Raw genomic sequence first — 25,811 nt, 5'->3', positions numbered from 1 at the left:
CTTGTCCAGATACAGCCAGCCATCAGGCAGACGCTAATATTAGACCGTCTTTGACAGTGCCGGCGGCCGGCGGCCATCGCGCGCGCTTCGCGTGAACATGCACAGCACACACATGTGCATGCATGCTGCAGCATGAAAACAAAACAATACAAAACAAAACAAAAAATCCAGCAAGGACGCTGCATCACATCTAAACTCACACTGAAACTAAAGTCGTTGAAGAACCATACATGGGCTTGATTTAGCCCATCACACATCAGCATGTGTGTGTGTGTGTGTGTGTGGAGCTTGTTTTCCAAGTGGGGAAGACAGCAGGGCTGTGTGTCAAGAAGTGATGTGATTGACAGCTGTCATGCCAAACATACAAGAATGAGAGACAACAGCTGGGAGTGTGTGGACATCAGCCTGGAGTTCTGGTCTTGTTCATGGAGAGAATATGAGAGAGAAGGAAAATCCTTAAATCCATCCTTTAAATACCTCAATCTATGTATGGCTACATATAGCTTTCAGTTTCACCTGTACAATCAATGATTACATCACTGTAAGGACTGTAAAAATCTTCAGGTGTACAAAGAGACTATTTATGTATAAGAAAGATATGCACTATGTCTTAAAGTACGTCAGTGTTCACCCTTAGAGAGCTCTTAGTCTGAGTAATTACAGCACTATTACATAGTATTAATTAGAGTATTACTCATGGTAATGACACCGATTAAATAAAAATGAGCAGATTTCAATCAGTGATGTCGAGAGATATTCAGTAACTTCTGAGAGACTGGTAATCATTTTGTCAGCATCATTTGCCCTATAGACAATTTTTTTTTTTTTTTTTTTTTTTTTTTTTTTTTTTTTTTTACAGTACGCCATCGTCTCAAATCTCGTAATTACCATCTGCAAAGACATACGACTGACATTAACATGACATCACGGTAAGATCTTTGCATCTGACTGAAAACCTTCCAGGCAGGGGAACCAGTAGACGCTGGCAGAAAGAAAGCTAGCTGAAAGGTTTTGTTTCACATCTCTTTTTGTTATACAGAAACCACCAGACAGAAGAGCGGACAGAATATTGCTCCACTCCGGTCTGCGTTGGATTAGTGCTTTGTGCTTGACGTTAGACAGCACAATACCTTTGTGGACACCTAAAGTAAATGCATTCTCTCAAGAATAAACAATTACACGCAGACACACACTGATGATTTAACAAAGTAAGCAAGTCAGAGAGACAGAAAAAAGCATTAAAGCACGCAGTAATTTAACATTATAATAATATCGAATTATAGAACCAAGACAAACTGTAGTGACTGCCATTTCTGGTGTATCAGAATGCATGGGCTGCAGTGTGAATGTTACACCACTGGAGGGCAGTCTATGGCTCTGTTACTGAGTCAGAAGGACATTTATCCTCCAGCAAGCAAGAACTAAGTGACAATCATTTCCAGTCTATAATTACTAACTAAAATCTACTATTAACAGGGTTACGTCAGGTAAATTGGGACATTACAAGTTAGCAGCTTTTGTTTTGTAGCCTGAAGTCAAAATTGATGTTACTACTGTATACCCCTTGCAGTGGACCTGCTTGATAGAAATTACATGACTTCATCTAGGCTATGTAGCATCATATAAGGGGGTGTGGTCAGGATCAAACAGGTCGTTGACCCCAAAAATCATGACGTGCGAAAAATTATATGCTATGCTTTGGCTAGATTTTCATCAATCGATCATGACTAATACACATATTTATGATGCATACGGTATATACATAATATAGACAGTACAAAATTCAAATTTGATATATTTTTAATTTAATTGTGTTTTTTTTTTTTTTTTTCATTTATGACAACACAGCATGGTTCAGGTTAATTGAGACAGTCTTAAGAGTTTTCCAATTATGTAAAACATAATAATGTTAATCTACTCAATCTTGCCCACCGTTATAACCCAACCCTAACTCTCATATAATTATTGCAAAGTAGAATGGAACCAAGGAGACAGACAGAGATGAAACACAGTGAGGGAAAAGTAGTATGCAGGGATATTTAGAGATTGATGACAGTGTTTTATGCCGCTACTGCAAGAAATAAATCATACAATGTTTTTCTACTTTGATATTTACTTGATATTGAATTTTAGAAATGACTGGTCATGACTTTGGAAAATATTGAATATGGAAGATTTTCTAAACCCTGCTGTTGTTGTTGCTGTAAGAAATGATTTTTAAAAAATTGTACTACTACATAATATGTAGGTTGTTCACTTATACAGTACAATACAGTATGAAAATATGTTCATGATTAATTTTTAGGCTTTTTTCCCTATGAATTCTGTTATTTAAATTTGATTGAATCATGTCATGAATAAATATGCTATGACCCAGTTCCCAAAATTACCAAACATTTAATAATAATAATAATAATAATAATAATAATAATAATAATAATAATAATAATAATAAAAAGCATTTTAAAAGATAAGTTTTGACACAATGGTAAGCCATGCTATTTTAGAATATGATACAATAATTTTTGCTTCACATGTAGGTAATTAACACCTTGAGGAGTTCAGAAATGAATGATGTGTTGGTAGATTAAAAAAAAAATCATGTCAAGAAAACTTAGAGCAGAAATTAAAAAATTTCACCAATATATCTGAATTCACCCTACACTTAAATTGTATGCTAAATGTGAATTAAATTTATGTTATAGAAGGAAGAGTTACAACTGGTGCACGGTTGTTTTTATTCATATTTGTCATTGTAAAACTAACAATTTTGCCTTAATTTTAATAAATAACTAAAGGGGTCAAATGATGTAACCGCAACCCAAATAAATTATAAAAGACAAACATTGTCAAGTACAGTAATTGAAAAACTGTTCTGGTATAAAGTGTATGTAATTTACTCAATATATATATTCACAAACATGAATGTCAAGATACATCAATACGTATTTGTTCTTATTAAACATGCAATGTTAAGCTGATTTTGTGTGCTGGCACTATGTTGGACAGTGAGTCAAAAATAAGCAGGGGTAACATTTGGAGTTTCAAAATGTATTTGACCATCACATGCTATGCCTTTGTTCTACAGTCTGTGGTTCTCTTCTGAAATCAAACACGTGTTTATACTATATTAGCAATCAACCACAAGCTTTCATGCCTCAGCATAAGCATCCCTTTAAGCTCGACACACCCTATTTACCGTCATTACAAACATGCTTGGGCCAGGGGGATTGTTATCCCCTTCTATGAATACTATTACTCCCACACTGATGAATTAACTCTATCTTTACCTGTTCACACGACTGAACTGAGACCAGAACGACCAGAGACCAGAATGTACCAGCGACAGTCTAACAAAGATTTATCTGGCGCCATTGTTTTGAGAAAATGAACCCCAGCTTAGTCTGGACCGAAAGTTTTCCACCATGAATCGTAAAATGGACTGATAACACCATATACGACCTATATAAACATTATTTATTGATGCATTATGCTTTCCAAGCATTTACTTTTGGATAAATATACCATGCCGTGTAAATTCTTTGCACAGAAACAAAAGTGATTCGTCGTCTCAGATTGCTTGCTCTGTATTCTCCAATCGTATTAATTTTTATAGAAGAAGACTCAGTGCTGTTCTGTTGGAAAAAGGGAAGGTTTCTGTCATGTTTTCAGTGTGAGTTTAAACTAATTAAGCCCCAGTAGAGCCAGTTCAAGCCCCAATAGAGATGTTTAAGGAACAGACTTTTCCCACAGTTCTCATAATGGACATTGTCTTGGCGCTCGATGTTCTTGCAGTTGCTAGTGTAACTTAGAGGTATGGTATAATATTGCTGTATTGCTAATTTCATGGGTTGGAAAGCAGTTGTTTTCTGACTCCTGCAAGTTGCTATTTTTGTGGCCAGTAGAATAATTTCAAAACAATTTAAATATCGGTGTTGCCAAATGTATTGCCATCTCAGGATAGAGTTACCCAATAAAACATTATTTTTAGACTGCTCTATTTTCCTTAGCCTTCATTAAACACCAAAAAAAAAAAACACAGAGGATGACAGAAAACACATTTCGTGTAGCTTATGCCAATTTCCTTTTACAACTACCACCAAAATAGCAACAGAAATCTATTTGCAAATCACTACAAAAATGTCACTACTCTGAGTGACCTATGCATACAGTACATGATTGTTTAACTTATATGATTACATATTGCAGCATCATTTCTTATGTATTCATTCTAATAACATCTCTTGTTAAAATTGCACTTCCCTTTGCCAGGGGAGTACCTGAAGTGATAGTGATGAAAATGAGTACATACAAGGCCCTCCACTAATATTGGCACCCTTGGTAAATATGAGCATAGAAGGCTGTGAAAAATTGTCTTTATTTTTTAACCTATTGATTTTTGTTTAAAAAATTCACAAAAATACTCTGCTCTCATGGATATCAAACAGTTTCCAACACAACAGAGGTTTATCCAAAAAATTATCTTGTTAAATATAAGTGTGCAACAATTATTAGCAACCCTAGGAATTCATATGAGAAAAATATATTTGACGTATATTCACACTGATGTTTAATTTTTTTTTCAGAACATCTGAGTGAATAGGAACAGGAAATTGTTCAACCATGACTTCATGTTTCACAGGAGTATAAATATGAGGTCAAACATAGGCCAAATTCCCTTAGTCATTCATAACAATGGGTTAGACCAAGGAATATAGCTGTGATGTGCAGCAAAAGTTGTTGGGCTTCACAAGATGGGAAGTGTCTATAAGAAAACAGCAAAAGCATTGAAAATGCCCATTTCCACCATCAGGGCAATAATTAAGAAGTTCCAGTCAACTGGAAATGTTATGAATCAACCTGGAATTGGATGTGTGTTTATATTGTCTCAATGCACTATGAAGATGATGGTTCGAGTGGCCAAAAAATCTCCAGGGATCACAGCTGGAGAATTGAAGAAGTTAGTTGCATCTTGGGGTCAGAAAGTCTCCAAAACTACAATCCGAAGTCACCTACATCACCACAAGTTGTTTGGAAGTGTTTCAAGAAAAAAGCCTCTACTCTCATTCAAAAACAAACTCAAGCATCTTCAGTTTGCCAGACACTATTGGAACTTCAAATGGGATCGGGTTCTATGTTCAGATGAAACCAAAATAGAGCTTTTTGGCAATAAACACCAGAGGTGGTTTTGGTGCACAGAGAGGTAGCCATATGGAAGAGTAGCTCATGCGCATGGTTAAATATGGTGGTGGCTCTTTAATGTTTTGGGGCTGTTTGTCCGTCAGAGGACCTGGACATTTTGTTAGGATACATAGCATCATGGACTCTATCAAATATCAACATATATTAAATGAAAACCTGACTGCCTCTTGTTGGATCCTTCAACAGGACAATGATCAAAAACATACATCAAAATCAACACAAATATGGTTTACTGACCACAAAATCAAGGTCCTGCCATGGCCGTCCCAGTCCCCTGACTTGAAACCCATAAAAAACCTGTGGGGTGAACTGAAGAGGAGAATCCACTAGCTTCACAATTTTAATGATCTGGAGAGATTCTGTATGGAGGAATGGTCTCAGATCCCTTGCCATGTATTCTCCAACCTCATCAGGCATTACAGGAGAAGACTCAGAGCTGTTATCTTGGCAAAGGGAGGTAGCACAAAGTATTGACTAAAAGGGTGCCAATAATTGTTGCACACATAGTTATTGAAGATATTTTTTTTTATAAACCTGTGCTGTGTTTGCAATTGTTTGATATCCATGAGAGCAGAGTATTTTTGTGAATTTTTTGTATAAAAGATCAAAAGCTTAAGCAATAAAGACAATTTTTCACAGCCTTCTTTGCTCATATTTAACAAGGGTGCCAATATTAGTGGAGGGCACTGTATATAGTATGCCACACCCAAAAATAAATGCTCAAAATAATACATAGCTATTTTAAAATATGTAATAAAACATAATAGGGCATTCTGTTACAGGAAAATAATCAGTGACAGGGTGGTGTGATATTACTGGAGTTTTTGCTACCACCCTAATGTGTTTAATTTCTTTTACGCTGAAACTTTTTTTTCCTTTTTTTTTACAAAGATTCTAATTTTTATTTATCAAAGAACAACAAGTTGTTGTATAGTTACATTTAACGTAAAAATGTCTGTAAAACATTTCAGTTCCTGTTAACAGTTACTCCCTCATTAGCAAAAAAATATATTTTTCTCTATTGAAGGTAATAAATACAGCTTATTGTGTAACTAAGGTATCACAAATCTCTATCCAGCCAAATATATATAAGCCAAATCATAGCCAAATCATCAAAGCTGTATTGCTGACTAAAGTCTTCTTTCACAAAATGTTACAATGTTTTTGATTTTTAAATAACAACACTTTTATTCCTTTACAACCATTGTTAAGTTTAAACTAGATGAGCGTCCGCCATACAAGTCCCTGTCAACGTGTTGATACAACAGAAATGATAACCTGTTAGAGCAAAGGCATTAATATAAACCTGTGATATGTCTTGCAGCCAGCTGCGTAAAAGCAAACATACAGTATATCACATATACACTGCAAGATATCATAATACATAGCAAGATCATTTTGTCCATATCTTGAAACTCTACATAGATCTTCTTTTAATACCCCATTGAAAACATACAGAGAAATGACATGGATAGTATTTACATAACATTTAGTCTAACATAATGAAATGTGTTAAAGAATAGGACTTGACATTTGACATATTACTATTTTACACTTTGAAACAAATTAAATATTGTTAGTGTGTTAGCTATTCAATATATAAAACAATTGAACCAAAATCTGTCCATTCTATTTCTGACTTTAAAAAAAAAAGTTTGTGCTTCGAATGTTAAACATAGCAGAAACCTATATGTTGTGCTCTTTGTAATGTATTTCACCTGAAACACAGTTGTTTGCAAGCACACAAATTTAATTTGAAATATGTGTGTGTGCAAAAACGGATGACGGGATTTGTAGGAACGCCAGCATTGTGGTTTCACTGTTCCAAGACAGTAGTTTGGAACCTTTTCTCCAACACCCACTAAATTCGTGCAAAAAATGTCCGGCATCTGGTATTCTCACCTGGAAGTAATCATGACAGGAGCATGTAGTCTAGAATCGGCCAGATAAAAAAACAAAAAAACAAAACAAAAATAAGATAGAAATGTATCTAGAAACCAGTAAACTTTCTCAAACATGTAAACGTCTTCAAAACGCCTCAAAGGAAGACACGGTTCCTCCTCTTCATAGCTAGCTAAGCTTGTTTAATTATTTAATCATTTGTGAGTGTGTGAATATTTTTGTGGTGTTTAAAAATCATAAAGATCGCATTAATATTTATTTATCTGAATTTTTTTTATGTGAAGTTATATTTATTTGTGCTAAATGATCAGACAAATCTTGAATATATCACCTAAGTAATATTGGAAGCTTTTAAGCTAATATTCTAATATTAGCTAATATAAGCTAATATATAATATATATAATTATATATATATATAAAATATATAATAAGGTAATAATGTATTCTTCTTCTTCTTCTTCTTCAATATGTGGAAGAAGAAGATTTCATTAAATAAATGAAATGAAATAAATGAAATGAATTTCATTTCAATAAATTTCATTTCAATTCAAGACAAATGTATGCATATTGATAATAAAGCAGTCCAACAGAAAATACCTTAAAATCTATTTCAAAGGATAGATGAGTCAGTAAGATAGAATGCTGATCCCATGATATGTCATGACAGCCCATTCCTGTAATGTATTAGAACATCCCTTCACCTGGCTCATGCTATAGTGTCATAAAATGTTAATGACAGCTTTACAAACAAAAATGCAGCTTATGGATTTAATGGAATTCCTTGTAATTCCTGGGAAAGCAGCAGAAAATTCCTGGATATGAAGATGGCTAACTACTGGAAAAATGTGCAACCCTAAACAACATGTATCACATGACACGCCTGTGCCAAGAAAACAGCATCTTTCTGCTAGTCTAGCCAAGTACAGTAGCTCCCTCTTGTGAGACCAGTTTTATGATCAGATGTGGCATAGCATATCATCAGGGCTAAATGGTGATGGATTATATACTGCATGTGCTGCTCACAAGAAGCAAGATGAACATTGGAAAACGTAATTTAGAATGTAAATATTTTAATTAAATTCAGCACCTATGTTAGAAAGTGATGCTCATAGTGTCTATGGATATCTTTATTGTTATTATGTATACTTTATGTCTATTTGATTCAATCAGGGTGTCCCAAAAGCCTCCATTCAGAGAAAAAATAAATATTTAGCAAAATGCTTTTCAATTTATATAATTGATATTATATATATATTTTTCAGATAGCCTTTAAGAATGCCTTTGGCAAAAGAAGAACTTATTGAAATTATTCTCATAGATGTATCGGTAAGCTGTCTCAAGGTTGTGATGGACTTTAACAGGAAACATAGCAAGCACATCACACACGACACTGTTGCCAAAAAATTCAAAAAGACTGGAAGTGATGCAGACCAACAGAGAAGTGGACGTCCATATTCCCCTATGTATGGAGATTTTGTTTGTTCAGTCAGCTTTTTTGTCAGAAACAATCCAGTCTGACAATGTAGAGATGCCATGTAAGACAACAACTGAGCTATTTATGGTCCCTAGGGCAGCTTTAGCACTTCTTGATATAGTAACAATCCACAAGTATGTTTGAGAAATTTGTAGTGGGAAATTCAACCGTATTTTGAGATGGCTAAGAAAGTTAACAAAATAATTGTTAACAGAATAAATATATATACAGAGAAAGAGAGAGAGAGAGAGAGAGAGAGAGAGAGAGAGAGAGAGAGAGAGAGAGAGAGAGAGAGAGTAACATGCTTATTCCAGTCCTATTTCCCAGTCAGTGCCATTTTATAAGCTCCTAAACACTGAGGGTGGAATCTATCCATATTGTTTATATTAAACCAAATTTGCTGTGATAATTACAACTAGGACTGTTCATGCAACAATATATTGCCAATATACTTGCCTACTACATGTTAATTTCAGTTCTTGCCATGTTCACAGTCATATCATTTTATTTAGAATTTTTTAATTATTTAATCTCTTTTATGCTACAGTGTATTATTATGTTCTATTATGATGTTTATGGATGTCCACTTCTTAGTTTGTCCCCAACACTTCCAGTCTTTATGAATTTGTTAATAAGTTTGGCAACAGTGTCGTGTGTGATGTGCTTGCCATGTTTCCTGTTAAAATCCATAACAACCTTGCGACAGCTTCCTAATCCAGTCATGAGAATGATTTCATGAGAATGAGTTCTTCTTTTCTCAAAGGCATTCTTAAAGGCTATCTGAAAAAATAAATAGATAAAATTAAATTAAATTATATATATATATATATATATATATATATATATATATATATATATATATATATATATATATATATATATATATATATATATATATATACATATATATATATATATATACACACATATATATATACATATATATATATATATATATATATATATATATATATATATATATATATACACACACACACACACACACACACACACACACACACACACAGTATCTCACAAAATTGAGTACACCCCTCACATTTTTGTAAATATTTGATTATATCTTTTTATGTGACAACACTGAAGAAATGACACTTTGCTACAATGTAAAGTAGTGAGTGTACAGCTTGTGTAACAGTGTAAATTTGCTTTCACCTCAAAATAACTCAACACACAGCCAGTAATGTCTAATGTCATATATATATATATATATATATATATATATATATATATATATATATATATATATATATATATATATATATATATATTAATATATATAAACTAGGTATGAAAAACTTTGGAAGCATTTTGCTAAAAAAAAAAAAAGTGTTAATTTCCTCCACGTATAGAGACTTTTGGGACACCCTGTATATTTGGCAGCAAAGAAAAAAACTGATGTCTGATTCTTCAGTTTGCATTGACTATCTGTAAGTTTTCAGGCTTAAAAGCAAGTGCTTATGGTTTAAAGCATGGTCTAGATGCTACTGAAAACTCCTGTCTTAGATACTTCTACTAAAGGAAACTCTTGCAACCTTGGAGTTGTGAAATACATGCAAGTGATCTGCATAATGAACGGCCCTCTCAGAGAATGAGCTTCAACATGTGCATAACCCATCTCTGAATACACATAACTTTAACAATATAAATATTGATGCAATTTTTAGACTTAATTTGCCAACTATGAGTCCTTTTTTTGCTGACAATTTTACCCCACCATACACACTAACACTAGTTATTCTGTGGCATCATGTATATATTTAGTTTAGGATGTAGTTGAAGCATGCATACCTCAGGGAAAGCTAGGAGGTTGTACAGTTATCTCCCATAGTATAACTCTAAACTATACAACCTACTACCTCAGCCTGGGGAGCATGGAAGAACTTTGAGGGGAGCTAAGTAAAGGTCCATGAGTCTACCAAGAGAAACAATCTGAATGTCACGGTGTAATGTCAGACTGAAAGCTGGCACAATCATCACTGCAACCTGCTTACAAAATACATGCCACCAGCAAAACTACTCCAATGCTAAGGCAATCTGTTATGAGAAATGCTAAACCTGATGTTCTCCAAACTTCAAATGAGGCCGTAAATCTGTGTTTCAGGCTGTCATAAAGGTTACGGCAAAACCTTTAGTAAAGACAACACTGAATTGGCAAATGAGGCAGTTGTGAAGGCCCGACAGACAGATACCTATAGATACAAGCTTGTGTGGAAAGTCACCACAAGTTCGGATCTACGGGTTTGTGTCAGCAGGCATGTCTCTCCGAGAATAATAATTAAAAAAAAAAGACAAAGTATATCACTACAGTGCCATTACTAATTCAATTATTATATATGCTTGATCTATGTCTGATGTGTGATCCAAAGTCTAGAACCTATAGTTCTTATTCAAGTTGCTATACTAAGAATATTCACACAGATAAAAACTGCATTGTATAATGCTAATAGACTTTTATGCCAGCAGTAGCATCCTCCAAAGTTCTAGCTTTTGAGAAAAATCAAAAAGTTAATAATGTGACTACAGTATTTTTTTTACTGAGACCTCAAAGAAAGGATTCCAAGAAGATTGACACACAGATAGCTTTAAATAATTAATAGCAACATTAATTTTTTTAAAATAAATTATTCAAATCCTGAATATTCCAATACACCCAAATACACTTCAAATCTGTCTTACAAGCTGCATGTGAGAAAGTGTTGAGGAATTATCAAGTAGTGTTTGTAGTTTGTTTTCTCCAAAGTCACGTAGAATCAGATATAGTGGAAGAACCATGCAGGTGATCAAGTTCATAACTTGATCAACAATCTAGTTCCTTTCTCCTCATGTGATTTCTTGCACAGGGTTCTAGATATTGTGTGGTGATCTACAAAACCCAATCTGATGCTGGTTGGTGGGGCTGAATTGTGGAAAATTGCCAAATGTTTTGACCAGAAGTAAATATGCCTTCAAAAATAATGAAATTAAACTTTTTCTACGTAAAAAACCCCCCCTATAGTTAAGTAAACACCAATAAAGTAAATATTTGGTGTGACAATGCTTTGCTTTTAAAAATGTTGCAGCAGTCTCAGGTGCACATCACAGATTTTTATGAGAAAACTGGCTGGTTGTTTTCTTTACTGACATCAAAGTTTTGGGTTTTTTTGTGAAAAAAATAACGTTTGTAAATCTAAAAACTAGACCTTTTTACTGATGCAATAATGCACAAAACATTAAACATGTAAGATTCATATTTAAAAAAATAAAATAAAAATAAATAAATAAACAAAAGGTTCCTAAGACTTTGCACAATACTGTACAGTATATATAGTACAGAAGATAATGTCCAAATGAAGGGCCATGTGAAGGGTTTTCTCAGGCTGCCACACAACTACATCCATGTATCTACAGTTTTAAATACAGAAAATGTCAGCTTTAGAACATGGGTTGTCTGAAACCTTGGTTTAATTTTATACCATAATGTGCTTGTGGCTTTTATTAATTTTTTTTTTAACACATACAAAGCATCATTTAGAACTTCCTCTACTTCGCTTACTTCATGTGGCAAGCAGACTATGGATGTATTTCCAGTCCAGCTGTAGCTGTCTCAGTTAATCTCATCCTTAGAAAACCAGACCACCTGATTTTACAACATGGAGAACCCACTTGTTTTACCTTTACAATCATAGAGCCACAGCCCCCTCGTCTATGGGTGATCTATTGGCTATGTTTTCAATTGCATGTCTAATAGCTTCAAGTTGTTGAAAAAAAACCCTTCACTGTCACATGACTGGTGCTGCAAAGCCTGTGTCCAATTTCCTAGTTTGCATCCTTAGCACTTTTACATTACAAAGTACATTTGTAAACTTAATTTACTTTTTTTTTAATTAATTAATGTTTTTTCTCCATTTTTTAACCTTAATTTGTATTTTTTCTAAGCCACATGTGGATGTATCCTACAAATAAAGTTCATTTTGACTTAAATAGTTTAATATTTTCTATTTTGTTTTGTTATTGCAAGCTTTATGCAGCTCATTTGCATATTTGACTGTTGATAGCCACTCATGCTTTTACATTTGTTTGCATATTCTTAAAATATATTTAAAATATCCATAAATATTCACTTATTCATGTTTTTAATTGTTTACATTCAACTGGTCTGCTCATTCTACTTCTCCTATACACAGAAGTGTTTCACTGGCAAGGATGAGTACTAACTCTTTTAAACGACTCAGTTTGCTTTTGTATCTTACAAACATACACATGCATGAATCATAAGTACAGAGAGTCTGTATTTCACTCTGGATGTGGACTGAAGGCCACTTGCATGTGGCTGTGCAAAGTGCAGTTAACAGTTGCTACATGAATAGTAATAGCGTACGACTGTTTGTAAGAGAAATATGGTGAAATTACACTCATCTAAGTGTAATGTACGTCAACATGATATTCAAGATATTCACTTACTGTTTAGACCCAAATAACATTTTGACCACACCCTATATTCACATAACAATACAAGCTTTTATTTTAAAACATAATTTTCCTGAAATGTCTGTAAAGTTTCACAATGGAGCCATCATATCTTTGGTTAAAAATAACGCTAATTTTTCTAAAGGAAAGGTATCACAGAAAAAGGAGCACAGCAGAACAACTAGCTCGGAGAAATCATACAGAGAGCTCGATAAAAAATAAACAAACAAACAAAAAAACAAGGGTGAAACCAGTATGGAATTTTGTGAATAACGAGTAAAGCAAAAGGTCGGGTCTGGCTGAGGCTGGCAAGTGTTTGGAATTTCCCCTGCAGTATCTGATCTCCCAAGGATTTACAAAAAAAATCAAAACAAAACCACCAGAAAGGATTATTGAAAAAAGACAAAGCATTAATGGGGGGGGGGTTACAAAATAATGATTTATAAGTAAAAACCATAAAGTGGGAGTGAAGCGTTAAAAGATTATCAATGCATTTTACTCAGCATGCAAAATAATCTTACAAAGCACCAATAAATAAAATTACAGTAGAAAAAAAACTACATAGAAAAACAGTAATATGCCAACTATTTCTCTGATTATTCTGAACATATTTTTGATACATACACTGATGATACAATACAGTATCATTGTGCTGTTCTAATAATTAATAACCTATTAAGAACAAAAAGGCCAATTGTAAATAATTTATTTAAATTTCTTTTAAAATGCTCATATGAAATATCAAATTCTCATTTTAAATTACAAAAAAAAAATCAATTTTAGAAGAAGACATAGAAATAAAATTGTAATAGAATTAACATCTAACCGTGATAAGTAAGTGCTATGACTAAACATGACACGAAAGATTATAGTGAAACCTCAAAATGATGATAAATGATGATGCACATCATTTGTTAGGATATTTTGTAATACGAATATTTCAGAACTGAGCTCTACTTTATCAAATCAAATATCAAAGTAGTGTAGAACAAATGGTGTTTAACATTCATTAGGAAGACACGTGAGATTGCAAAAAGCAGCGAAAAATCTCAAACTCAGAAATTTTTAAATCCCAGCAGGCACTTGTTCGCTTCCCACTAAACCTGCTCAGTCAGGTAAACTATGGGCCTGCAAGGTAGTAGTGACTATATTCTGTCATTTCTGTAAGGATTTCTGTAAAGCTGCTTTGTGACAAAATCTATTATTAACAGTGCTATATAATACATCTGAATTGAATCAAATTGAATATTTTCAAGGGCTTTTTTTTTTATTTTTTTTTTACATAATCTACAACTATCAAGCATTAACTTTTTCATCTGTGTTCACACAAAACCCAGATGTAAATGAAAATCAGCTTTTTATTCTCAAATATTTATCAGCTTAAAACAGCAGAGTGAAACAGAAAATATCCAGATTTGCCAACTGTTTTTAATGAATACTATGCAGCATGCATTTACTTCTGGTATTATGAATTTACCACTAGGCTACAGTATATAGCTACTAGTAAACTACTTATTTGTAAAAACCTGTAAACAGAATTACAATGACGTCTCAATGTTAATTTTGCTCCGTAAGCACGCAGAGCACTTGAACACTGTTAACCAACAAGTTTCTTTTTAAATGTATTATTATGCAGCTTTGAATGTGCTTAAAATGGGCAGAGAAAAGATGAAAGAGTCCCTAATAGAGACATGTGAAGTAAATCTGGCCTGCAAAGTATAATATGCTGCTGTTAATAACAAGTGGGCCTGTGTGAAATTATTTGATGCTCAATTTGGACTCATCCAGCACTCACACTTAAAGGACTGATGGATGTTTTACTTTAGGTACTCCCCAGCACTTGAATTTCAATGACCGGATTTGGACTTTGATGCTGGTGCCAGGTTCCTTTAACTATGTTAGTGAGGTGATGCCAAGAAGTTAAAACACCCTCTTCAATAAGAGGGCAGAAAGAGAGGGGAAAAAATACATGATTGTCTTGCCTTTAGGAGCACAGGAGTAAAGACTCCAGCACTGTGGGGGAGACGTACCCCAAAAAAACCTCTGTCTCACTCACTATCTTTCTCACACACACACACACACACACACACACACACACACACACACACACACACACTGCACAGCATGCATGCACAACTCAAACCCAGCCGAACAACGAATCAAACATTCATTTATTTATTAAAATAAAAATAGCAAATCACTGTTTATGAAGAACTATGTGGTTATGCGCTAGGCCTTTCACCTCATACGAAGCGTTAAACGTGGGATACACACAAAAGACAAGTGCAGAATTCAGACGCTGAAAATACAGTCGAGCTCCGGAGCATGTTAATAGTGACTTACCAAGGCTCTGTTTTATTGTTTCCAAATCGTCTGTCTATACTCACTGTGCCTGCAGCATTTGGCAGGAGGTTTGAAGAGTCCAGTCCACTGTGGCCCACGAGCAACACAAAACATGCAACTTTAAAGAAAAAAAACTTGATAACGAAACGCAAAGAGCAAAGAAAGACTAACGAAAACAATGCAGAATATGATTCAGACCCCCTGAAAAAAAAGTAAATTTTATAAATTAAAAAAAGAAAAAAAAAGTTTTCGCTATTTATAAAAGATTGATTTTCCTGATAGTAAAAGCATAAATACACCTAGAGGTTTTAATGCTTGTAAAACCTCTGAATCCACGAAATGGGTGCCTGCTTAACGACCAAATGACAGGCAACATCTGTTTGTAAGAAAGCCAAGATCGAGTCTTAAAAAAAACTGGCTTGGTTCTCTTTCACTCTCTCTCTTGCTCTCTCTCTCTCGTGCTCTCTCCCACTCTCATTCGCTTTCACTCTCACTGCTGAATAAAACGAAGGAGAAAAGAAAGAGACTGTGGAAATCTGGCTAGGGAGGAAATAGTTGTGCAATAATGCTGTCACCCCTTAACCTCGTCCCTTCTGCCTGCTCCCCTCTTCCAGCTGCTGCCACGAGAGGCAGTCCAGGTAAAACTTCTCTACCATCCTCCTGCTAGCCTCTCCCAGATCCTCTGCCCGAACAAACCCCCACCCTCACACACACACACACACACACACACACACACACACACACATACACACACATACACACATGCTTCTTGGAAGACTTCCCTAAACCAAAAATAAATACTAATCTGCAGTTCTATTTGCCACTTAAAATGTGCCCTCTGGCTTTTTGCCACCTTTAGCTGACACACACACACATACACAAACAAACAAACAAACAAACAAACAAACAAACAAACAAAATAATTCTAATCAAGTCAATAATTGTTTTTGTTTCTGTGTTTATGAACAAACAAACAAAAAAAATTGTCATTTCCACACCAATACATACAATTTATTTATTTACTTACTTGCTTGCTTATTTATTTATTTTACAGAGAAGCCATTTTGGCAAGCCCTGACAATATGTTCATTGCAGCAAGATTAACACTTTCACACAATGCTGAAAGCATGGCGCATGGACACAACAGTAAATTTCACGATTGTTTAGCTGACAGTTTGCACTGGTTGCTGAGCACAAAGTGAACAACAGCAGAGCAGATCCTCATATTTTCTAAGGATCAGCAGCAAGCAGATTTAGTATGTGGCAATGCAGACACCCATAAAACAGAGTGAGCACTCTAAATACACGCACGTGAATAAAAACAGTGGTGACCTAAGCTAGCGCTTAGCTATGTCTGGTGTATGCTGTCAGTGCCGGAGCTGCGAGAGGAGAACAACTGTATGTCACTGTAGGTCAGTTTCTCAAGCCAGACATGCAATCTCCTGATTCTTGCTCTTTAATTCCCAGCTGCCTGTTCTACTCGGCAAAGTGAGACTGACACCATGACACCCAAATAATCCTAAACACCCTGCGGCCAATGGCAATGGTTTCCCAGGGGATACCCAGCAACCGGTGAGCCATTTCCCCATTGCCTTGCCTGTAAACAAAGCGCACAGCATTCCTATAGTACGCACAGACTGGCGGGGAAGGCGTGTATGCATACATGCGTATGGGGGAAGGGTGAGTGAGGGGGACTGAGGGAGCGACTCCTGAGTGCTGTGATGACTTTCTCCACTGTACAGCTGTGTTTGCGATCAACATACGCACTCACACTACAGTACATTAAGATGGCACTGTGTCTCACCCCTATAAATTCCACGCCTCTCCCTCTCCTGCTCTCATACAGTCTCTCCAACATTCCACTCACGCACAACTGCGGCAGCCCTCCACCAATCCCTCGCTTTAACCCCCATCTCAAACAGATGGGCCACCAGTCTCCCCTAACACATGCACTCTCCCTCTCTACCGACCTGCCAGACGAAGTTAGCAGCAGCCTCACGCTGCATTCAAAACACCGTTTTATGCATGCAGACACGTAGACGGTGCTGCCCACAGCTGCCCTCGAGCCTTTCTCTCATACAAAGCTATGTGGGTTACAATATAATTGACATTATCTTCTATTAAAAAAAGGTTTTATACACTTCGCACATTTTTCAAGTGACCAATTTACATTTATGGTAGCATCCGTATCAAATATCAAAAATCAATCTTTAGCAGTTGTTGAAATTAGACTGAATATGTGTGCATGATCAAACCAAACTTCTACATCCACACTCAAATATCTCAAATGATTTAAAAGCAACTAAATTATCTTAGGTGAGACGACACCTTCTGCCCAGTAGATCTAATGCTTAATTATAGTCTATCTTTGGGGAAATAAAGAACTCCTTCATTACGATGATGTCATGGGAAAGAAAAAAAAAACACTGGTAGACCTATTAGTGCGGCATTTGTGTGGGAGCTGTAATAAAAATCGGAGTGGTTGCATCGTTGCTTATTTTTTTCTTGAAAAGACAATAAGCAAAGCAGACCACAGAGAGCTTCATATAAGAGGATGCGCAAGGAGCTCGGCAAGGATGAAGAACCTCTTTGTTTCTGGTGCTACCCATAATTCATGGCGGCGCACACTGTCCACTCTGTTCCGAAGCTGCTGTGGCTGTTACTGCACCCTGCACGCCAGACGAGCACTCTGATTGGTTCTGAGGGTCTAAAGGGGCGGGCACTGTACTGTAGGTCTGTTTGCTGTGCTTTTTCCCACATTGTCATGGGGTCATAGCTGCTTGTGTCCCCAGCCGACCTGCCATTCAGACACATACATACAAACATGCGCACACGCAGCCGTGCCCAGCTGCTGCTACTGACAACACCTACCCCCAGGCATACACAATCAAAAAGATATCAGAGCAGTCATTTAAAAAAAAAAAAGATCTTACTATCAATTATCAAACTGGTTAACTGTAAACAGACATCCTCTTCATTCCTAGATTCCACATATACAGAATAGACTCAATTCTTAATAGAAATACAGGACTTTATAGTCTTGGAATCTTCACGTCAACAGAAAGTGTGTGAGATATATGCCCATGATATCAGTGAGCACAGCTGCAAAATTGAACCCAGGGCCACTGCTAGCAGTTGAAGCCACACCCAAATTCCGGTATTTCCAATACAGCAATGTAGTTAGGTTGGGAAGGTCCTATGTGCATGTTTAAAATGACCTGCCAGAGTTCTAGTAAATCAGTTGCAAATTGTAACAAGATGTTTAAATGTGAGCCAGGGTCAGCCAGAGAGACTTGAGTCTTCAGCCACACCTTCACATTTATTTAAATCAATGTTACCAAAACATTAATTATGATTAAATAATGAGTACAAGTTGTGTTGAGCAAATTGTGTTTATGTCTTTCAGCTGTGTATTTACCACCACTGCAATGTTTTATAGTCATTAGATTTTACTCATTTATAAAAATTAATTATACTTCATTATACCACAGCGCTGCTGAATGCTTGATTGTGACTGGTCAGAAGATGTTGATTAACTGTCTACAACATCATGGCTCTGAAGTAGTTATGGCTGTAATATATTAATTATATAATTCAAAAAAATTTTTTAGATTACATTTTATTCAATTTATATTAATGTGCCCATTCCAATAATTTACTAGCTTGTCTCACAGATGTTTCACAACATTAAATGTAACTAATGTTAAACTGTTAAAAAAAAATATGATGTGGCATTCATTAATACATTTTAAATTATAATAGTTGGCAAATCGCAGTGATATAAGAAGCATAAAACACTTTGGAAAATGATTATTTGCCTGTAACAGCATGATAGTGGTTAGCACGTTTGCCTCACACCTCCAGGGTCTGGGGTTCGAGTCCCGCTGGGGCCATGTGTATGCGGAGTTTGCATGTTCTCCCCGTGCTGCGGGGGTTTCCTCCGGGTACTCTGGTTTCCTCCCCAAGTCCAAAGACATGCATGGTATGCTGATTCGCATGTCCAAAGTGTCCGTAGTGTATGAATGAGTGTGTATTTGATTGTGCCCTGTGATGGACTGGCACCCTGTACCCCGCCTCGTGCCCGATGCTTCCTGGGATAGGCTCCAGGTTCCCCGTGACCCTGAAAAGGAGTAAGCGGTAGAAGATGGATGGATGGATGTTTATTACTTATATCAATGCTTGATTCTGATTGGTCAGAAGGTTTTGATATTCAGTATTTTCTATAATAGCTTGGCTCTTATATTAAAGCATTTGTTCGAATGTTATTGTTTCTATAGCAGCAACTGACACAGGGACTTGGCACATAAAAACGTTAAAAAAATGTGTCATTCTCGATATTAAGTTTTAATACCAGTTAAATTTAATCTCGGTTAAGTTTTCTCTGAGGAAATTTATTTACCATTAAATTATTTATCCTTTTTGAATGGAGTCTCTATTGTCAGTACTGCATACCAGAACTATAACTGTACAGGACATGGGAAAGTCATCAGTGTGGAGAGCTTTGCAGTTTCTCTGTGAAACATGTTTTGTCTTAAAAAGATTGTTAGATTATGACTGTATTGTGCCCTGCGTTGGATTGGCACCCTGTCCAGAGTGTACCCCGCCTTGAGCCCGATGCTCCCTGGGATAGGCTCCAGGTTCCCCGTGACCCTGAAAAGGAGTAAGCAGTAGAAGATGGACCGATGGATGGATGGATGATGACTGTTTACAGCTGCTACAGTATAAAAATATGTAAGTGATAACATTCAGCATAACTATCAACAGACCAAATGTGATGATCGTTAATATAGAAAACATTGTAACAGTTGCTGCTGTTTGCGGTTGTTATTATTGAACACTGTAGGATGTGCTGTTAATGAAAAATAATCAACTTAATCCACATTACTCTACCCCATCTTTCTTTCTTTAACTATAACAACACACCCTGTGGTGTATTATTCCATGCTTATATACATTATTTTACATCACATTTTACAAATTTATATCCTCATATACAATATATATGTATATATATATTTTTTTACATATAATATATAAAACATACCCACTAAAACCTACACCATATAGTACCATGTGACCATAGTGTCAGTGACAGAAAAAACATCCATCCATTTTCTGTACTGCTTATCCTACACAGGGTTGTGGGGTGCCTGGAGCCTATCCCGGGGACTCGGGGCACAAGGTGGAGGACACCCTGGACGGGGTACCAAGCCATCACACACACACACACACACACACACACACACACACACACACACACACACACACACACACACACACTCATTCACACACTACAGATAATTTAGAAATGCCAATCAGCCTACAACGCATGTCTGTGGACTGTGGGAGGAAAAGGAGTATCCGGAGGAAGCCCCCAAAGCATGTGGAGAACATGCAAACTACAGATTTTACTTTAAGTAGCAGAATGGTGAACGTTGGTTTGCAATAAAAGTTATGAAATTCAAACAGACTAACCACAGACTAACCTGTACCAATCTGTACCAAGTGCTATGTTGCTGAATAATTAAAAAAATAATTATGAAAATAAAAGCACTTTGGTTTATTCTAGCTAATACAGAATATTATATGTACTAGAGCATAGCTTTCATAGCTTTAATAAAATCACTCCTGAGCAAAGGTCTTTCTAAAAAAAATGTATAATAATATAGAACACAATGCTTGAAATGAACTACACTGCATAATAATTCAGTAAACCTTGCACAATAGTGGCATTCACTTTGAAGATGGATCAAACTGGATAAAAGGAGAGTGGCCCAGCACCAGTCTATCTGATTGTGATCTTAAGGAGTGACGAATGAAAAGGCTATATAATTGCTGGCACAGTGATAGAAACGGAGATAGCGCTCATTTCCAGAGGCACACAACCAAAGACAAAAGCGTTTACACTGAATTCCTTGTGTGGAAAAGACTTCAGAACATATTATAGACCCACATCATATGAGCTGAACTATGTTTTCCTCTGGAGCTGTGGCATTTCAACCCTCGCTCTCTCTTCTCTTCTCTTCTTTTCTTTTCTTTCATCCAGATCACTGCATCTGTCTAGCACCCTCCATACCTTCTCCTTTGGTAGTGGCCTTTACTATCCAACCACCACCCACTCTCTCCTTTTTTCTCTCTCTCGTCTTTCGTCTTTCTCCCTCCCAAGCTCATGCTCTCCCTTTAATTTACCAGGGCTTCAGTGAAGGCGGGGCAGAGGGAACTCCATGGTAACCTGGCACCCAGCCATCTCATTACACTGCCAATTGATTCTGGCCTACCGCCACGCTGCTGTCCCCTGCCAGCCCACTTCCCATCATGCACCTGACATCCCCAGGCCTCTCTATAGAGCAGGAGAATTACAAAGCACATACAACCTGCAACCCCTTGCTCTTGTTATCATGCAATCTCTTGTGCAAAACACACAGAAACAGCCAGGTTTGTAGAGAGAAAATAAAGAGTGGCAAAAAAGGCAAATAATCTGTTGTCTGAAATTTGTCTTCAGATTATGCAAGACATTTATTTTTATTTTAATATCACTATTTCAATTTCAGTAAATTTCAATTAGATGGGCAAAGCTGGTGTGGTCAAGTCCATTGGAATTGGCACTCTCAATAAAAAATGGGTTTAGAGCAAACACAGATGTGATATCTAGTATCGGGGCAATACCAGCAAAAAATGGTGGATCGAATATCAGAGAAAACACTGAATATCAAAATAATGGCAAAATGGCAAACACAGGAATTGGATTGGGTTCATTTTTGGAACTTGAAATATTTACCAAAAAAAGTATTTTTTTCCTTTTCTTAGGACTGATTTTATTATATTTATTTTTTTTGCATTATTATATTTACAATGTACGTGAATTTGTGTGAAAGAGTTTAACTGTGAAATGGTAAAAAAAAAATTCTTTTTAAAGCTTTAAAGTAGTTTTTCAAGGAATGGGTATCAATACCAGCTGATACTTGAGGATTCAATTTCAGTATCAGAAAATAAATTAGCTAAGTCTTAGACTTAATATATAGTATGAGAGAAAACAAACCAAGTCACAGTTAATGCCACCCTTGCATTTAGTATGCTTCATGAGATATAAAGACCAAGGAATCTGAGACTTTTCCTTATGACAGAATCCTGTGTCCTCCTTTGTGGACTCTCCCCTTCAGCTCACTCCACAGGTTTTCACAATGGGATGGCCATGTCAAAAGCTTGATTCTGTGAACTTGTTTTGAATCATTGTCCTGCTGAAAAAATCCAACCACAACCCGGATGCAGTCAGATTTTTATTTAAGATCTCCTGATACATCATGGAATCCATAATGCTGAGTGTCCTAACAAGTTTCCCAGGGTCTTTGTCAGAAGAACAGCCCCAGATCATCACAGATCCACCATACTCAACAGTGAGGATTAGGACCTTTGCTGTAGAACCATCCGTATTTTTATACCAAATCTACCTTTAGTGTTCGTTTTATATTTTTTGTCTCACCTAACTATAGAATCTGGTTCCAGTCAAAGTTCCCCAAGCATCTCGAGAAGTCCAGGTGGTTTGTGGTTAGATGAAAGAAAATTCTTTCTTCTGGCAAGCCTTCCAAATAGTTTGTTGGCATGTAGGTGGTGTATAATTGTAGATTTAAAGATTTGGTGACCCCAAAATGCTACCATCTTCTACAAATCTCCAACTGTGATAAATGTTTGCCTCTCTAAACACTCTCCTCACTGTGTGTGGGGTCAAAATACACTTTGCGTCCTCTTCCAGACATCTTCAGTTGTTTTAAACTTCTTAATTATTGTCCTGAGAGAGAAGATAGGGCATTTTCAAACATGTGTGTATTTTTATAAAGACTTTTATCTCATTTCATTTGTGTGTGTACTGTGCAAAGGTTTTAGGCCCTTTTTTTTAGTACAAACTTTGCTATAGATTTTTTATTTTATGACTTCTACATTATCAAATCAGTACAAAAAACATTTTAGATTCAGAAACATTAGTTTTCTAGCACAAAATCAAAGGCTACAGAAAAATGTTCGTATGTCATTAAAGAAATGCAGCATATTACGTAAGAGACACTATTCAGACAGAAAACACAAAGAAGGCTGCTGGGTTTTGCTGCAAAATTAGGAAGTGAGTGCGACAGTCAAAGTCTCCAGAAGAACTGTGGCTGATTCTGGAAGATGCTCAATAAAACTTAACAGCTAATTTCCTTATAAAACTGCAAGAAATTGTACCGGAGACTATTATTTTACTTTTATGTCACACCAAATATTGACTTTGTTTCATTTACTACTGTTTATTGCTCTTTATAGTATTTTTTTTTATGTAGAAACATTTAATTCTTTGCTCTACAGCATTTCATTTCATGCACTTATAACTTTTGCACAGTACTGTATATATTGATAAGGGTTTTTTCTTAGACTAAATTTAGTTCAATTAAAGGTTAGATTTCTCTTATATGTTCAATGCGAGATTGACCTGCTAATTAAGTACAAGGACATTTTTTCACAAACTTTTATTACCAAAGGTGCCAATAATGCTGAAGCTAACTGTATATACAAATGATTTGAAACTACTACCAACTGATAAAAGACTGTTGGCAGTATGTGTTAATGTCCCTGCCAACATTAGGGCCCCTGAACAGCAGCACATGTCGAAATCTACAGTAGTTGCTTGAACACGTGGTAATTTATGTCACTCAATACTTGACACAAGAAATGCTAAAGGAGGCTGACTAGGAAGCATGCAAGGAATATCAAAAGTTGATAGAGTGCTTGGATCAGCCTCAATATTCAGGCCAGATGTGAGGAGAGTTGCCTACCTGTATAGGAGAGGACTGGAGGTAGACTCTGCATACTCTAATGAATAAGACTACACCACATAGCTGCATTACATTAAATTATATGCGCTTTTTGAAATGTGGACAAATCACAGCACCAGCAGCTTTACTGATGGACTGTGGAAGGCTGAATCTCTAGGGTTCTGACATTATTTATTATGCCACATGCCTTAATGTCCATTACACTACTTACCGGGCATGATTAAATCACAACAATAAGTCATTATAGTGACTGCATTAACTGAGGGGATCATAAATATTCTGTGTAATGAGTACAGTCAGCCTTCCCCATGTGGTTTTGGAGTACTGTGAGCGTCTCACTTTTAAGGCACTGAGTCACTCCAAGTCGAAGGAAGATAACAAATAATATATGGAATGTGGAAGTGAGAACATCCTTTTAACATAAACTGGCCTTTACTTTGTTTGTCCTTTAAAATCTGTATACTGTAATGATTTATATTCCCACTATCCACTGTCACCCAGAAGAAGATGGGTTCCCTTTTGGTTGCTCTCAAGGTTTCTTGATTTATGATTTGAACAGAGGAAACACACTTGACAGACATTGGTAAAGTATAAGTCACTAATTTCTTATCTGTAAACCACAAACTCTGACCACTAATATAACTACAGTAAAGTAATAGTGTGACTAAAGGAGGATGGCACAAATCTGGCAAGCAACAGGCAGGGTACAACCAGAGATCTACTCTCGAAATTCAACATTGGCATGCAGAATTACATCTCAGAATGCTTCACTTAGAATTTGTCTTGAATGCGGTACATCAGTCAAGTCAGCAAAGCAAACCAATGTTGCCAGTGAAGAATACAAAGGCACATGTCTACTGAGCTAATTCAGCATCAGTTTTTTGGAAGTAGAGGTATGTGCATTATATAATCTGTACTATTATACTGTTAGTATAATAAGTGTGACATATTCATGTACTTTGGGTGGATGTCAGATAGCAGTAGGAGTGCTGATTTATTATAAAATAACAAATTTGTTACTTTAATCATTTAAGGCACTAGCTACCATCAACCAGTCTTGATATAATCGTATATAATTGAAGGGTTGGAAGTTCGATTCCCGGCCCACATGACTCCACATGCCGAAGTGTCCTTGGGCAAGACGCTGAACCCCAAGTTTCTCCCAATGGCAAGCTAGTGCCTTGCATGGCAGCTCTGCTACCATTGGTCTGTGAGTGTGTGTGTGTGTGTGAATGAGAACCAGTGTAAAGTGATTTGGAACCACTAAGGTTAAAAAAGTGCTATATAACTGCAGACCATTTACCATATATTAATAAAGTTTCCATAAAATACCTTTACGACAGTTCCAATTAAAATTATTAAAATAAGATGTTTGAAATAGGGGAAATTATATTTTATCATATTAAACCAGATCTATGGTTTAGTTTCTCCTCCAGCAATCAACCTGTGGTACTTCATCACCCGCCGTCACTCGAGATCCCTGAGCTCAGTGTGTAGCGAGCTGGCTCTCAAAATGAAATGGGATTAATGCATGACTCTGATTGGTTAATCTTGTTTCTCTCTGACTGGCAGCCAATAAAATCTGATTTCACAAGCCACAGGACTTGTTAATTTGCTC

The 25,811-nt window shown here is 36.1% G+C and overlaps 1 long non-coding RNA gene across 3 annotated transcripts in view; it reads right to left on the bottom strand.

Moving 5' to 3' along the window:
* Positions 1 to 25,811, bottom strand: part of LOC108278377 (uncharacterized) — a 99,033-nt gene that overhangs the window by 13,564 nt on the left and 59,658 nt on the right. For 2 of the 3 annotated variants that reach the window (XR_008398205.1, XR_008398206.1), the window contains exon 1: positions 1 to 2,037. This exon is cut by the window's left edge and continues 1,371 nt beyond it. The exons of the other annotated variant lie outside the window; for it this stretch is intronic. This is a non-coding gene — a long non-coding RNA (uncharacterized LOC108278377). Of the gene's footprint in view, positions 2,038 to 25,811 lie in introns of those variants that run through there. 3 annotated transcript variants of the gene reach the window in all.

Source organism: Ictalurus punctatus, chromosome 17 (genome assembly GCF_001660625.3).
Source record: "Ictalurus punctatus breed USDA103 chromosome 17, Coco_2.0, whole genome shotgun sequence".
NCBI classification, from domain to species: domain Eukaryota; kingdom Metazoa; phylum Chordata; class Actinopteri; order Siluriformes; family Ictaluridae; genus Ictalurus; species Ictalurus punctatus.
This window is presented reverse-complemented; position numbering and strand designations above follow the sequence as displayed.